The sequence below is a fragment of the Enhydra lutris genome, unplaced genomic scaffold (genome assembly GCF_002288905.1).
Source record: "Enhydra lutris kenyoni isolate GAN:26980312 unplaced genomic scaffold, ASM228890v2 scaffoldscaffold9, whole genome shotgun sequence".
In the NCBI taxonomy this organism is placed as follows: domain Eukaryota; kingdom Metazoa; phylum Chordata; class Mammalia; order Carnivora; family Mustelidae; genus Enhydra; species Enhydra lutris.
In genome coordinates, this window is record NW_019154093.1 from 77,939,464 (window position 1) to 77,956,539 (window position 17,076).

Consider the following 17,076-nt stretch of genomic DNA (forward strand, 5'->3'; position numbering starts at 1 on the left):
TTACTGTTCATATTCTTATAATAGGCACACATATGAAATGATACTATACTGTGATAAGAACTGTAATGGAGGGGAGCCTGGGTGGCTCAGTCTGTTAAGTATCTGCCTTTGACTCAGGTCATAATATCAGGAGTCCTGGGATTGAGCCCCACATCGGGCTCCCTGCTCTGCCTGCTTCTTCCTCTGCCTGCTGCTCCCTGTGCTCTCTCTCCCTCCTTCTCTTAGATAAATAAATAAAATATTTTCAAAGAAAGGAACTATAATGGAGATATATATACTCTTAACAAGAACACAGCCTTAATACCAAGGAAAGCTTCACAGTGAAGTGGGAATAGTATTATCATATGCTAAATACAGAGACATATTTAAGGAACTACAAAGACTTCAATTTAGCCAAAGAAAGCCAGGCAAAGGTCAGAATATGAGGTAGTAATTAATAAAATCCAGAATCAGGCTGTGAAGGTCTGGGTGTACCATGCTAATGTTTGGATTTTATCTTCTTAGTAATGGGAAACCCTTGAAAAATTCTAACCAAGATATAATATCAGATTTATGCTCCAAGAAAATCATCAGACAGAAATATAAAAGATAGATCCGAAGAAGAGAGAACAGGATGACCAGCTACAACTCTATGACAGTAGCTCAGATAAGGTATCAAAATACAATAAATACTAGCTGGCACAGCTGCACAAACAAGCCTGAACAATGGACTCTGTCAGAGAGATCAGCACCTTTGGTGATTTGGGAGTTTACATGCTGCAGTTAAAGTAAGGTCTATAGTATGACCTAAAAATTAAATGCCTAGCTAAGACACAGTCAAGAAAAGGTCACTGGAAATGAGTTCAAGATACTGACAAAGGTACAACTGTCTATGTAGATCATTAAAGGCAGGAATTCAGATTAAGACTAAGACTATGAGTATCTAAATGTCTGTGCCTTTAGTGACAGTCTCACTTAAGGCAAATTTAGGAGAAAAGGTTAAAAAGTTGTGAACGCTGAAGAAAGTTTGGTAAGATGAAGGAAAATTTTGCTTAGTGCTCAGGTTCAAGGCGTAAAGGAAAAATGGAAGGCAGCAGAAGGCAAAATGGACAGCAATATGAGGACTGGTGTAATAGAGGATATTCAGCAAGTGAGGTTTTTATTTTTTTCATTGCTTTTAAGAATTTTTTTATTGTAATAAAGCATACATAAAATTGACCACTTTAAGATTTTTAATAATTTATTTTTTAAAGCAAAACAAAATGAAGCAAGAAAACAAAACCCAAATCCTGTCTGCAATGTAAAATACAGTAACACTTTATAATTTATGTATAATATTAAACAGCAAAGAAAGATGTGGGAGTTTTAATTTTAAATTAAAACTATCAAAATTAATTAATTAAAACTATCTAATGTTAGATAGATACATAACCCAAAAATTGTTGTTTCATTTCATTCTTTCATTGAAGAACATTTGATTTACTCCATACACAATTTCTGTATGTCCAAAATAAAATTTTACTTTGTTAAATCTGTACAAATGCAGTAGGAATATGAGATTACCATGCTAACCTTTGTGACTCAATGAGCTTTAAATTAAGATAAAGACCTTTTGACACAGAGTTTTATTATGTCAGTAAATAGAAAGGCACCTGGTAGAAAGGTCAACCAGTATCATAATTCACAAAATTATAATTCATAAAATTTAACCCTATACAAATTTATTTCTCTTCTCTCTTCAAAATAAATGTTTCAGAATCCTGTTTCTAGAAATATCTTGTTGATTCATGTGAACAAGTATTAAGCAAACAAACTATGATATCCCTACATTTAAGTATGTGTTCTTTCTTAACCTCTTATACAGGAGTTGGCATCTGAGCTGGATGTTTACAGATGAGTAAGAGTGCTTGAGGTAAGCCCTCACACTGGGGGAAAACAAAATCTGAATGTGTATTAGTACATAGTTCTGAAGCTGTCATTTTCAAGGCTAAGGAAAAGAGAGCAAAACGAGAAAAGTCGAGAAAAACAAGATGCTAACTTGCACATTTTGCTTAAATTGCATTCAGATAATAAGTAATAGTAAGCCATTAAGGAATTGAATGAAAAGTGATAATCAGATTTGTCTCTGTTCATTTGATTAATTTCAATTATATTATTAGAAGAAAAATACTAACTGGATCTTGAACAACAGAAGAACAATGTGGAAGCAGTTTTGGCTACAAGATGCTTCCGATTTTCCTACCTAAGAGAATAACTAATGCTGCATTTTCTTTTTTTAGCAAATCAAAATTATAGTCGAAATACTTCAGAAATGGGGAGAAAAAAGAATAACCAATAAGTGGATTAAGTATAATGTCAATTACAGGTGCCTGGGTGGCTCAGTCAATTAAGCATCCCAACTCTCTATTTCGGCTCCAGGTCATGATCTCAGGATCCTGGAATCGAGCCCCAAGTCAGGTTCTACACTCAGTGGGAAGTCTGCTTGCGAATTTCTCTCTCCCTTTCCTTCAGCTCCTCCCCCCCTGCACTATCTCTCTCTTTCTATGCCTCTCCAAAATAAATAAATAAATTTTTAAAATATAATTTTGATTAATATGTAAACACATGAAAGCCTTTTCTTAGCTGTTGATCTTGTATATGAATAAGTGATTGTTAACCTGGGCTTCTACTCACAGTGAGTTATATTCAGTATTTCAAAATGTGTAGGTAAAAATTACAGATGCCCATGACTTACTTAGGACAGGCAGGCTAGGTAAGACTTTCTGAGCTTTTGATTAGAATCATAGAAACTCAATATAATATGTATACCACTGGTTACATAGTTTTGAACAGAAATCATCATCACCATTATATGTGTTTTTATTATTGAGAAATAAATTATTATTTAATGTAGCTTGCTAAGAAATTTTTGAAAACATGGTTCTCAGAAGACTGGGAAATGAATAAGGGCTTAAAAAAAAAACTGAGAATCTATTATAACTTCAAACTATAACTTTTGAAGCTCATTTAGCTTTACTAGGTCCTGAGCTGTACAGGGATGCTACTCTCCTTTGTCAGGTAATCACAGTATTATTTAGTAACTGTCAGCATTTAACAGTTGATAAGATTTTACTCTGGCACTTCTAGGAAAATATATCATCTTAGTTTATAACCCAACTGAATATCTAGGGAAACATTTTTAGCTAGTATGTAACAATTCTGACTCAGTATCTTTTTTTAAAAAAGATTTATTTCTTTTTAGAGAGAGAGTGTGTGTGCACATGTGTGAGTCGGGGGACAGGGAGAGGGAGAGAATCTCAAGCAGACACCCTGTTGTGTGCAGGGCCAACTTGGAGCTCAATCTGACAACCCCAAGATAATGACCTGAGCTAAAACCAAGAGTCAGGGACTCAACTGACCGAGTCACCCAGGTGCCCCTCAATTTCTTTTTTAATTCAGTACTCCATTTTAAGAATTACATAAAACTTTAGTTCCACTGAACCTATCATCCACTTTCAAAGGTATCTATTTATAGCCAACTTTGTTGTACCCCCTCCTGTTCTATTCTCAAAATTACTTTGAAAAATCCCAAACATATTCTATCTAAGCATTTATCAATCTATATACAGCAAGAGCTGTTTTGAGAACTATGTTTTCAGATGCTGTGCTAAGTATCTTACATGGATTCTCTCATTTAATCTTTAGAAAAATTTATTGATATATGTACTATTACTATCTGCAGAGTAACAGCTGGATAATTTGGACAACCCTGTGTGTTAGTTCTTCAGAGAAATATATAATAATAATCATAATTATCCTACAGGACCTGTTCCAAGAGTTAAATTGGTCAAAACACACGAAGCACTTAATAAGCATAGTACTTTGCTTATTGGAGCACAGTAAGGGGCTAAAATTAATTGTCACTGCTACTTTTTGCAGTAATTTTAAATGATTTGCATTATGACAATATAAAGCTTCAAACCTTCAACAATAAAAAGCCCACCATACACAAAGACCTAATACTTTTAAGAAAATTTAACATGAGGCTATGTTCCTTATTTAAAGCTCTGTATGATAATAATAATAATATTATGATAATAATAATAAATAATAATAAAATGATAATAAGCCCTAAGAGTTCAGGAAGAGTTACAGAGAGCAGCAAGTCTGAGAAACAATTAGAACCTAAAAGCATAGAAATTTCGAGAAAGCTTGGGGAAGACATAAGGATTCTCACATAAACAGAATAAGGAATAAAAGCCAGCTTTAAATCTCAAAGGGCACATAGTGACATCAGTTGACATTTCAATTTCGTATGACTTCAGTAGTACAACAGGCTATTGCTTTCTAATGCTATATTCAAATTCACCAATATTTTCTTCTATAATGTCTAGTCTGTTAATCCCAACCAAAATCAAACAGGGAAAAAAACCGGGGGGCGGGGGGAGTGATGTGGTGAAGAGACAGAAGAATAGTGAGTCTGGGGACAACTGTAATGACACTAATATATGTATAACTGGCTTCCCCAAATGGGAAGGTAGAAGAGGAAAAAAAAGTATTGGAAGAAATTATAATAATGGAGTACTTTTCCAAATCTGATGAAAAATATAACCCTACAGATCTAAAAACCTCAACATCCTCCAAACACAAGAAACATTAAGAAAATTACTCTAAGGCATATTGTTTCCAAACCACATAAAGACCAAAAAAAAAAAAAAAAAGATAAAACCTTGAAAGTAGCTAGAAGGAAAAAAAGACATTATATACAAACCAATAAAGACAGAACAGGTAGGGCACATGGGTGGTTCATGGGTTAAGTGTCTGCCTCTTGATTTCGGCTCAGGTCATGAGATTGAGCCCTTGGTCGGATTCTGCTGGGCTGAGCGTGGAACCTGCTTAAGATTCTCTCTCTCTCCCTCTCCTTCCCACTCCTGCCCCCTCCCTGCTCGTGCACACTCAACCTCTCACATAAACAAACAAACAAACAATAAACCTAAAGAAGGTAGAAGGAATTAAGATGAATACACAAAATAATGTGGGAAAAATACAATTTAGTGGGGATCAACAACCCAAAAGTTGGTTTTTTTAAAAGACTAATATTGACAAATCTATGAAAGACTGATTAAGAAAAACATAGAAGGCACAAATAACTAATATCAGGGATTAAAAAGAGGTCACCATCATACAGCTCTTAAGACATTAAAAAGATATTAATTTAAAAAGATATTAATGAAACCTTACATTAAGAAATTTGAAAATCTAGGGGTGCCGGGGTGGCTCAGTGGGTTAAAGCCTCTGCCTTCAGCTCAGGTCGTGATCCCAGGGTCCTGGGATCAAGCCCCACATCTGGCTCTCTGCTCAGCGGGGAGCCTGCTTCCTCCTCCCTCTCTCTGCTTGCCTCTCAGCCTACTTGTGATCTCTGTCAAGTAAATAAATAAAATCTTAAAAAAAAAATTTAAAAAAAATTTGAAAATCTAAAATAGAAATTTGAAAATCTAGATAAAATGGACAAACTTATAGAAAAATGTAATACTACAAAACTGAACAAGAAGATATAGAAAACCGGAGTTTATAGCTAAAAAATAAATATAACCAAAGAATTCCTAACCAAATGGGGTTCCTGACCGGCTGGCTTAGTCAGGTGGTAGAGCACGTGACTCTTGATCTCAGGGCTGTGTGTTCAAGCCCCATCTTGGGTGTGGAACCAACTTAAAATAAAAAACATGAATAATAATAATAATAATAATAATAATAATTTTTTTAAAAATTCCTGCCCAAAATACATATCCTAGAGAAATATATGTACATGTATCCCTAGAGATGTAAAGAAATCTTATTTTTTTAATAGTAGCCAAAAGTAGAAACAACCTGCTACTGTCAATAAAACAATGGATAAGGGATGCCTGGGTGGCTCAGTCAGTACAGCATATTACTCTTGATCTTGGGGTTATGAGTTCAAGCCCTGCAGTAGATGCAGACATTACTTAACAATAAAAACTTTTAAAAATAAGTAAGTAAAAATAAAGCAATGGATAAACTATATATAGCCAAGAGGTTCCCAAACTTTCTTGAATCATGATGCCATTTAGTGTCTCAGTAATTTTTTTCACAGAACTAAAAGAAATATCTAACACTTCCATTTATCAAGTGGTAAGGTCAAAAAATACACCAAAACCCCAATTTGTTAGATATTTTAGTCATTCCTTACACTGCACTTTTAGATTTATATGATACTGTCTTGTGATTTTAAAACTTTTATAAGTATGCAGTCATTAGTGACATGCAATGAATTCTTCTATTTGCCAGGAAGTATTCAAAGAGTAGGGATATCACAGCAAACAAAACAAAATAGGGTTTTCTTCCTTTCCTTACATTCTAATTAAGGAGAAAACAAAAATTTAAGTAGTTACGTGATAGAGAAGACACAAGTGGCAAAAAATTCTAGATCAGAAACCCAGAAAAGGGTTCCTGATGAGTTTGCACTGAGATCTCAAAGAACAGAACCAGCCATGCAGAAATCACAGATGAATCCAAAATGAGAGACACGTCCACATTGCTGCAAAGGAAAATGACCAACCAACAGAGTTTTTATTCTTGTAATAATTCACCAATTAACATTTTGACCAACACACATCACAACCAACCTGTCCCTCTACTAAATAACTGATTACTCTGAATGTTTCTTTCTCAAATCTTCTCCTGATATTCCTGTCATTCAAGCTGTTAGCCACACCCAATTCTCTTTCTAGCCGTAAGCAATCATTCTGCTGGGTAGGTGAATCTGAGACTTACAAGTTCCTCAGATAATCTGACAGGCACACAAACTATAATACTAAAATCAACTTTTTTTCAGCAAAATCAAAAGGAATTAACTCTATTTTGGAGTTACTCACTGAACTGAACTACAACTGAACCATACACTCAATCTTAAGACTCATATAGACTCAAGATAGAAAGGACAGTCAGTTGTTTTTATTATTGTATAGTCATCATCTAGCAGGGCCCTCGAACATCTACTGAACAAAAGAGGTGAATGAATACTAAGTATTGAAACAAGCTGCTTTTTCTAACAATCAATGTACCACATGAAAACAAAATACTTGGGGGCACCTGAGTGGCTCAGTTGGTTAAATGTCCAACAACTGATCTCAGCTCAGGCCTTGACCTCAGGGTTGTGAGTTCAAGCCCCTCACTGGGCTCCACACTAGGCATGGAGCCTACTACAAAGAAGTTAAGAAAGAGGAGAGGAGTGGAGAGGAGATGAGAGGAAGCAAGCAAACAACACACTTAGAAAATCTTGATTTGTCACCATACTTCTGAATGTAGTTCCCTAGAAAACTGATGGTACATATGAATTTATATGTCATTTTTACTGGCAATTTGTGGATTTTATCTGAAAGGCATTTGTAACTTTGCAAGAGTTGACAGAAAAAAAATGAGTTTGGCAAACGTTCTTCCTAAGTAGAGGTTATCAACCTTCATGGAATAACAACCAGTGATTTACCAATATTTGTAAAATACTGTAAAAAATTTTTGATACCTGGTTGTAATGTAAAATTCTTATCTAACCAGTCTGGAGTAGGACTAAGGTTATCAGTATTTTTTTTAAAGCTCTCTAGGTAGCTCTACATCTAGAATTGGAAAGAAAAATATCTTCTGTAAAGCTTATTAATCTATCTATCCACCCAACTATCCATTTAACACTATAAAAGCCTAATACAAGAAAAGTTATTTCTCAGGAAAGTATTTTAGAGAAATTTCACTTACACGGGTCCGTTTAAGTGACTTCCATTATAAACTATCTTGCTCTTTAACAAAAATATCTGACATTATATTTTAAGTATACTCTCTTATACCATAATGATCCTAAAAATCTATAAATACCCAACTATACACAAAACTTCAATCAGGGATAAAAAACATTAAGGCAGGGGCGCCTGGGTGGCTCAGTGGGTTAAAGCCTCTGCCTTCGGCTCAGGCCATGATCCCAGGGTCCTGGGATAGAGCCCCACATCGGGCTCTCTGCTCAGCAGGGAGCCTGCTTCCTCCTCTCTCTTTCTGCCTTTCTCTCTGCAGACTTATGATCTCTGTCTGTCAAATAAATAAATAAAATCTTAAAAAAAAAAATTAAGGTAGAGCAAAGGTGACATCCTCTCTCAGCCATGAAGAATAAGTGGTACCAGGTTATCCCTGCCACCAGAACTATGAAATAAGACAGAAATATGTGATAACTATATTTAGTCATTAGACTACACGCTGAGAAATTCTGCAGTCCTTCAGAGAGCCCCACCACTATCCTGCCTCTCTGTCTACAGATAATTTGGTGATAGCTGGCACAGAGAACTGGAGACCACACAGAGCTGAGAAGTCTCTTTGAGCTGAGGAGGCCATGGTCAAAGTTTGGGACTACTGAGCAGCCAGAATCCATGAACAGGGCACTAGAATCGAGGTAGCTATGGAGGGTGAGGATGGGATGTGGGGGAAATGGAGGGAAAGAAAGAGAATCAATGAATTCCTCATAATTCCTCAGCCAGTATCTGGGCTGTATATGCACAGCACAAGATTACACAAGGCTTAACACAGAGCAGCTGCTATGAAGTTGACGGTAGAATAGAGAAACTAGAGGTCAAGCAGTTCCAGGAGACAGAGTTCTAGCTGAGCTAGTGGAGGAAAAGAATTTATCCACCTCCCCAGACAACTACCTGAGAAACCAGAAAGGCCACACCTTAAAAGAAAAAACTATACTTGGGGGCGCCTAGGTAGCTCAGTGGGTTAAGCCTCTGCCTTCGGCCTAGGTCATGATCTCAGGGTCTTGGGATTGAGCCCCCGAGAAAGAATCCCAAGCAGGCTCCACGCTCAGCAGAGCCTAGTGTGGGACTGATCTCACAGCCCTGAGATCATGACCTGAGCCAAGATACCCAGATGCCCCAAAGACAGCTATTTTTTTTTTTTAAGAAGGCACTATAAGGTAAGATTTAAAGGGCATGTATGAATAAATGATACGGCATTAGTATAAAGGAATAAGGGTTTCATAAACTGAATTATCCTTTTGTAAGGTTACTGTATTCATAAAGTAGGAAATAGTACAAGACTTTTAATTTTAAGAAGGCCTTAAGTTAAACTGCATATCATTAGCCCTAGAGCAATCATTAAAAATAACAGAACTGGGGTGCCTGGATGGCTCAGATGGTTGGCCAACTGCCTTCACCTCAGGTCATGATCTCCAGGGTCCTGGGATTGAGCCCCCTGTCGGGCTCTCTGCTCAGTGGGGAGTCTGCTTCTCCCTTTCCCCTACACTCCCACTCATACTCACTCATGCGTTCTCTCAAATAAAATCTTTAAAAAAAAATAATAGAATTAGAGCTTAAAAAGCTAAAAGTGGATGTAAAAATCAAATACCAAAAACAGTTTTATTAAGTTGAAACATGGCAGGGAAAAAAAAAACAACAAAACACAGAAAAGAAAAATAAAAACAAAACTAAATGGTAAACTTAAACCATATCAACAATTACCTTAAATGTAATGGGATTAGGGTGCCTGGGTGGCTCAGTCAGTTAAGCACCTCAGGTCAGTCAGTTAAGCACCTTTAGCTCAGGTCATGATCTCAGGGTCCTGGGATCAAGCCCCACACTGGGCTCCTTGCTCAGTGGGAAATCTACTGCATCATCGGGCTCTCTGCTCAGGAGGGAGCCTGCTTCCCCCCGCCCCTCTGCCTACTTGTGAACTCTGTCAAATAAATAAATATTAAAAAAAAAATAAAAAAGAAGGCTAGGACCTCCATGGGGCACCTAACTGGCTTAGGAGGAAGAGTATGTGACTCTTGATCTCAGAGTTTTAAGTTCAAACCCCACACTGGGTGTAGAAATTACTTAAATATTAAAAAAAAAGAATAAGGGCCTCTAATTAAGAAGCAGAAAAAGCAGCCCTCAACTATTTAAAAAACTAAAAACTGACTTCTGTGAAAATACATAGATATAACTGACAACTCCTATATGTAGGCAAGTCTGTCAACTCTTTTTTTCCTATATCTAAATTAATAAGTATCTGTCGAATAGACGAAATGTCTAAATGTGTGTCAAATACCATTCTAGGCTCTCGGGACACAGTGAACAAAACAGACACCGATCTTCATGAAGCTTATATTCTAATGAGAGGAACACAAAAAATTAGTTGTAAGTTACAGAGCATGTTTAGAAAGCGGTAAGTGCAATATAAAAAAACAAAACTAAAACAGGATAGAATTGCGGTAAAGGGACAAATTGCAATTTTAAATACAGTGATTCGAGTAGATCACTGACAGTTACATTAAACAGATTTGATGGATAAATGGAAGTTCGCTATGCAAATAAGTAGACCAGTTCTTCCAGGTAGAGAAAACGGGGAGGCAGCATTATCTCTGCCATGTTTTAGAAACAACAGAAGCCAGACTGAGTGGGGAGAGGAGCAGTGGATGAAATATGAGCATACAGGCCACTATAAGGAATCTTTTACTCTGACAAAAGTGGAGAGCCACTGCAAGGTTTTGAGCAGGGAGTGACTATGACATGAGACTGTTCTAGTAGTTAAGGATAAACTGAAGGAGGGCAATATTTCAAGTACAAGGATGACTGAGGAGACACTACTGCAGAAATAATGGTGTCTGAGACCAGCCTAGTAGAAACGGAGCTAACAGCAATGAGATAGTAAGAAATTTTGAGATTCAGGGATAGATATTGAAGAGGGAGCCAAAAAGATGTTCGGATAAGTTTGAGTTCGGTTATGAGAAAACAGTGGAATCAAGGACAGTGCCAAGACTTCTGGCTTATGCAATGGAAAAAATGCAACTGCCACAAACTGAGATAGGGCAAGGCTGCCAGTGAAAAAGATCTGTAGTAAGTGATCAGTTCTATTTTGGATATATTATATTTGAGAAAGCCGACGCTCAAGAAGAGATGTTACAGTTTATAGAATAGACAAATCTGAAAGTTCAGTAGAGAGTACTGAGCTAGAAATAGAAATCTGGACATCATCAGCATATGGATGGTATTTAAAGCCATAAATCTGTAACTGCAGATAATGAAGTAATGCCTGGCATATCCAACATTAAGAGATGAAGGAAAATGAGCAAATGAAACTGAGAAGTAACCAGTGTAGTAGGAGGAAAACTGAAAGAATGTGGTCTCTTGGTAGCCAAGTAAATGACATGTATTAAGGGAATGATCAACTATGTCAAATGTTGCAGATGTGTTAAGTATTAAGATGATGACCAAGCAATGACCTCTAGATTTAGTAATGCCATGGTTACTGGTGACCTTGAAAAGAAAAATGTTGGTAAAATGTTGACAGAGAGAAGGGGACAGGAGAAATTAGGAGACCATGATTATAAGCAATCCTTTCAAAATATTTTGCTGCAAAGAGGAATGGGGAGAGCTCCCCGTAGGGAAAGTGAATTAAAGTTTTACATTTTCTTTTACTTTTTAAAGATATAAGAAAAAATAGCAGAATATTAAAATACCGGAGAGGGGGCGCCTGGGTGGCTCAGTGGGTTAAGCCTCTGCCTTCCACTCAGGTCATGATCTCAGGGTCCTGGGATCGAGCCCCGCATTGGGCTCTCTGCTCAGCAGGGAGCCCTGCTTCCCCTTCTCTCTCTGCCTGCTTGTGATCTCTTGTGATCAAATAAATAAATAAATAAAATCTTTCAAAAAAAAAATAGAATTAAAAAAAGTAAAATACTAGAGGGAATACTGCTAGAGTGAAAAATTGACATCAGCAGAGAAAGTCAAACTGCTGAAGCAATTTCCTTGGCTGTATGAGATGAGATGGAATCTAAGTGTGTAAGCAGAGAAACCACCTTTATAGAAGAAAAAAATTCAACTAAGATAACAGAGAAATGAAAAATGTGGGTACAACTGCTTCAAAGACAAGATGTGATGGAGGACATCTGCAGAAGCTCTCTTTGTATTGTTTCAGTTTTCTCAATGAAGTAGGAAGCACTGCCAATATCTGGGGGTGATGATGGACGATGGAATGTTGACAGAAAACAGTATTAATACACAGTAAGACTGCCAGGTAACATTAAGAGTCTATTTGAGGTAAGTGGTCATGAACTGAGAATAAGACCAGTTGGTGTCATGGGTTTCTTCCTCCCATGATGTTCAGCTGCATAAGCAAAGCATGATGGAAGGGAAGTTTAATCAAGACTGGTTTAACCTAGAGACCTCAACCAAGTGGGATACAAGAGTCAAGGGAGGGAGTAAAAATGATTAGCCTGAAGTTAAACTGGAAAAGGATTATGTGAGAACATAAAGGAATGAGGTAAAGTGAAAAAAATAGTACTATCAATGGATTAAAATAAAAGTCACTGAAAGTCTGACACTAAGCAGAATGAGATATGAGATGGGGTCACAGAGAAGAATACATGAAACTGAATATAATTACTGGAAATGCCAAGGTCTAGCATACAATCATGGATGTGACTGACAATGTAAAGGACACAAATTTTAGAAAGGAGTTCAAAGAACAAAGACTAGAATATCTGAAGGGTCAAATCTGCATATATTAAAACTGCCAGGAATTAAGACAAGAGTAGTATCTATATAGATGACCTCTGAGTTAGAAACTGTTTAAGGGATGAGTCAAATGACCCATGGGTTTTTATATGACAGCACCAAATGAGGAATAGCAATGATGACGTAAGATTAAAATTTAGAGATTTTTAGGGAGGAAGAAGGAAGAATGGTCTAAAAATAGCAAAGAGAATAGCTATATACCTCAAGGTCCAGTGATACATGAAATATCAAAGTAAAAATATCCACCAGTTAAGAGGGCTGCAGGGGAAGCAATATCCTCAAGCTCTGTTTCCACTACAGCAGAGAAAGCACAGAAAAGATCTAAAAAGAGATTGAGAATAAAGAGATGCTGGTGATGACAAACCATTAATCCCAGAGAACACAGTGGCAGAGAGATATACCTATCATATGCACAGCCTTATGGGAATTAAATTATGCCAGATGAGGGGAAACCTGGGAATGACGGGCTTTTTTTTAGGTGACTGACAGGGATAAAGAACATGGTAATGTTAGTTCTAGTAAATTTTTTTTTTTTTTAAGATTTTATTTACTTATTTGACAGAGAGAGCACAAGTAGGCAGAGAGGCAGGCAGAGAGAGAGGGGAAAGCAGGCTTCCTGCTAAGCAGAGAGCCCAATGAGGGACTCGATCCCAGGACCCTGAGATCATGACCTGAGCCAAAGGCAGAGGCTTAGCCCTCTGAGCCACCCAGGCGCCTAGTCCTAGTAAGTTGAAAACAAATCATGATGGAGAGGTACAAATGGTGGTAAGGAAGGGTGGGTCTGGGGCTTCCTCTTATAATCTGTTAATGGAGAAGAAAAAAATTTTTTAAGATTTTATTTATTTGACAGAGAGGGATCACAAGTAGGCAGAGAGGCAGGCAGAGAGAGAGGGAGAAGCAGGCTCCCCGCTGAGCGGAGTCTGATGTGGGGCTCAATCCCAGGACCCTGAGACCATAACCTGAGCTGAAGGCAGAGGCTTAACCCACTGAGCCACCCAGGCGCCCAATGGAGAAGAAATCTATCAAATCAACCACAGCTTCATTCTACATAAAGAGTCAGAATTGTGTGGTCTTAGAATCTGCGGGACCCTTCTCACTCTTGAAAGCTTTTCCTGTATCTTCATTTAATAAATTTCTATTGCTTTACTCACTAAAAAGAAAAAAAAAAATCTGCAAGTTTACTCATGACCCTCATTTCAGGAGAAACAAACTCACTCCTCCAAATGTATAGGGTCCATCTTGACCCATGCTGAGAATTCATGAAACAGAGGAGATCTGAGAAGGCACACTAAATGTGAAGAACCTCTCTCCTGTTAGCTTGGAGGCAGGTCTATGGGATATCTTCTAAAATGATAGGCCTAAATAATTTAATCAATTTTACTTTTTTTTTTTTTTAAAGATTTTATTTTTTAAGTAATCACTACCCCCAACATGGGACTCAAATTTATAACCCTGAGATCAACAATCACATACTCTACTGAGCCAGCCAGGCACCCCAGGGTTTTATCAATTTTAGACAGTAAAAAATTCAACATTTATACTACCATCTCCCTTACTTCTATCATGCCCAATCTAATTTTATCATTAAAATAGTTGGTGTTTACATTATTTTAAGATCTCAAATTTAGTATCACCAAAACATGACTACCAATTCCCTAAAAACACCTAACAAACCATGTCTTCCTATAGTCTACTCCACTTCAGTAAATTCAATCCTATCCTTCCACTTACTCTTTGTAACCTGAAAGCCAAAACTCTAGGTGTTTGTGATACCCCTCCAGCTCATACAACTCATACATCAGCAGACCCATACATCACAATTTCAGGTATTAAATCCAAATTCCAAGCATTCGTAGAATTTGATCACATCTTACTATCTCCAATGTTAGCACTCCAGTCTACACCACCCCTATCTTGTCTAAATTACTGAAAACAGCTTAATTTCCTAATTCTATCTTAGTGCCCCTTTAATCTCTCTTCACTACAGACAGCAAGATCATTTGAAGACAATAATCAGTCACTACTGATTATTCTGCTACTCAAGGCTTGAGTGTCTTACTCAAGACTAAAAGCCAGCATTCTTAAAATGGCCTACAAAGCACTCAGTAAGTTGGCCCTGTCTGCCTCTCTAACCTCACCTGATACCAGTCTTCCCCTTGTTCGTTCCATTCAGACATGTAGCTCCGCAAGGAAGTCAAGTATGCTAAGATCTCTGGCCCTTGCCAGTTGCTTTCTCTATCGGAAACATGCTCCCTGGCTTGCCAAGTTTAAGCAGGGTTGCTCCCATTCTTCCTTCAGTCTCTATTCAAGGTCTACCTCATCATGGAAAACTTTTGAAACTATCCTATTTAAAATAAAAACACTCACAACCACATACCCTGTCCTAACTTCCCAGTTTTTATTTTTCTCTGTAACAATCAGCATCTGATACATTTACTACTTGCTTGACTCTTATGAAAAATTAGGTCCTTATGGACAATGAGTTTAATTTGCTCAATGAAATATACCATGCATAGCACTCAGTAGGCATGCAATTATTTGCATGAGTAAGTAAATACTGTCCAGTGATAAGCCAAGGAGTATAATAAGAATAATTTCTTTTCTTTATAGAACTTTTTTTCTTGGAATTAATGAATGCCGTTTCCCTTTGTTTAATTCTCAATTTACCAATTCCTAATGAATTTCATGTTCCATCTGATAAGTAAAAAATCTGTCAATATTATTTTTCAAATGACCTAACAATACCAAATTTATTAGAAGTGGTTCCATTTTTAAATTTTTTTTTCCTGGAGATATCCTCAGTCTTAATGCTACTGTATAGTTGTCGCCCAGAATGACATTCACAATTCATCATTTACTCTCTGGCTAACTGACATTTTTGTGGATCACATTCTCTAATAGTGCTCCAGAAGGAGGTACATGGGAGACAGTTTCTGAGTCCTTGCATGCTGAAAAATGTCTACATCTTACTTTCAAATTAATAATTTAGCTACAGAAGGGGCACCAGCCTGGCTCAGTCAGTGGAGTGATTCCTGATCTTGGGGTTGTAAATTTGAGCCCCACGTTGGGGGTAGATTACTTTAAATTTTTTTTTTAAATCTTGAAAAAATAGTAACAATTTAGCTATAGAAATCTAGCTATTAGCTACAGATATCTATTGAAAATCTTTCCCTCTCAGCTCCCAACTTCTTAAATCACTGTTCCATCTTCTGTCTCCTGGTATTGCTATTTTTAAGGATCCTATTTAGATTCCCATTTCATTACATGTTGCCTACTTTGGAAATTTTGCTGATCTTCATTTTAATCCATAGCATACTGTCATTTTATGGTGAGATATACTTTTTTATGGGTTTTTTTTTTTAATCAAATAATAGGTCATTTCAGATGGCAACTCTAGGTTCTTAGGAGAGTTTCTTGTATTACTTATTTGATCATTTCTTTTTCTATAATTTGTATTGCTGGCTCTTGGTATCTTGTCATTTTCTCATCTGTCTTTTCTCTTTTTGCTCTATTTTCTAACTAGAATTTATCTAGGAGACTAATTTATCTACAAAACCTATTAATTTTTTATTTCAGCTATCATGCTTCTAAGAGCTCTTTCTTAATGATTTCTTTTTCAAAGGTTCTATCCTTACTTTGTGACCAATAGCTTATCATATTTTTAAGGATGTCAAAATTTTGTTTGATTTTACATTTCCTTTTGTTCCTATATTATCTTATGCCCTTCGTGGCCCTCTTATTCAGTGTTTCAGTCTCTTTCATGTGGGTGGCTGTGTCAATCAGAAATGTGTACAGCTGCAGTGACTAATAAAGACACATGTAATAAGACCAGATGTAGCTAATGGTGCTAGCTGAACAACATCAAAGCGACAGTCTCTGAGATGATCTTGGCTTTACCTTCATGAGCATGTAATGGTGTCACAGTACCAGGCATCACATCCTAATTCAAGGAAGGAAAAAGATGGAAAAAAGCTGACAACAGCAACATTTGTCCCTTTTAAAAATCACAAACTAAGCAGAATTCCACTTACATTTTATGGGCATAAACCTGGGATCAGAGCTACCCAAATGCCAGAAATGCTGAGAAAGGAAATATTTAGCTTTTCCAGTCTCTACATGTGAAGCAGACAAGAGAGGTAGGAGTTAAGAATTCTCAACATAGCCCACAATGTACGGCATATGGTACATGAGGGTGGCTCTATTCAAGTGTCAGATGATCCTTTCATCATTCACATTGAAATACATTTTTTTAAAAAAACTGCTTAGAGTCATGTGTGAGAACAGAACCATGAACTGACAGGCTTCACTTAAGGCAATCTTCTTAATTAGAAATGAACCCCAAATGTCAACATTTAGAGGTCTCTTCTGATCACTTTCTCCAGAGAATGAAAAGACCTCTCTAATTCCAGAGAGGAGGATAGCAAGGAATAATTAAAAAACAAAACAAAACAAAACAAAAACAAACAAAAAAATAGTCACCACTGGCAATCTGTAAGCAAGTCAGGGAAAGTAAAGATCCCACAGTTTAATGCGACTTACATTTAACCTCCCCAACGTCAGCCATTTACCT

The 17,076-nt window shown here is 36.9% G+C and overlaps 1 protein-coding gene across 2 annotated transcripts in view; it reads right to left on the reverse strand.

Annotated features, from left to right (window-relative positions):
- The window catches only part of LOC111142981 (tripartite motif containing 33), a 115,298-nt gene that overhangs the window by 37,014 nt on the left and 61,208 nt on the right, over positions 1 to 17,076 (reverse strand). The window lies entirely within an intron of this gene.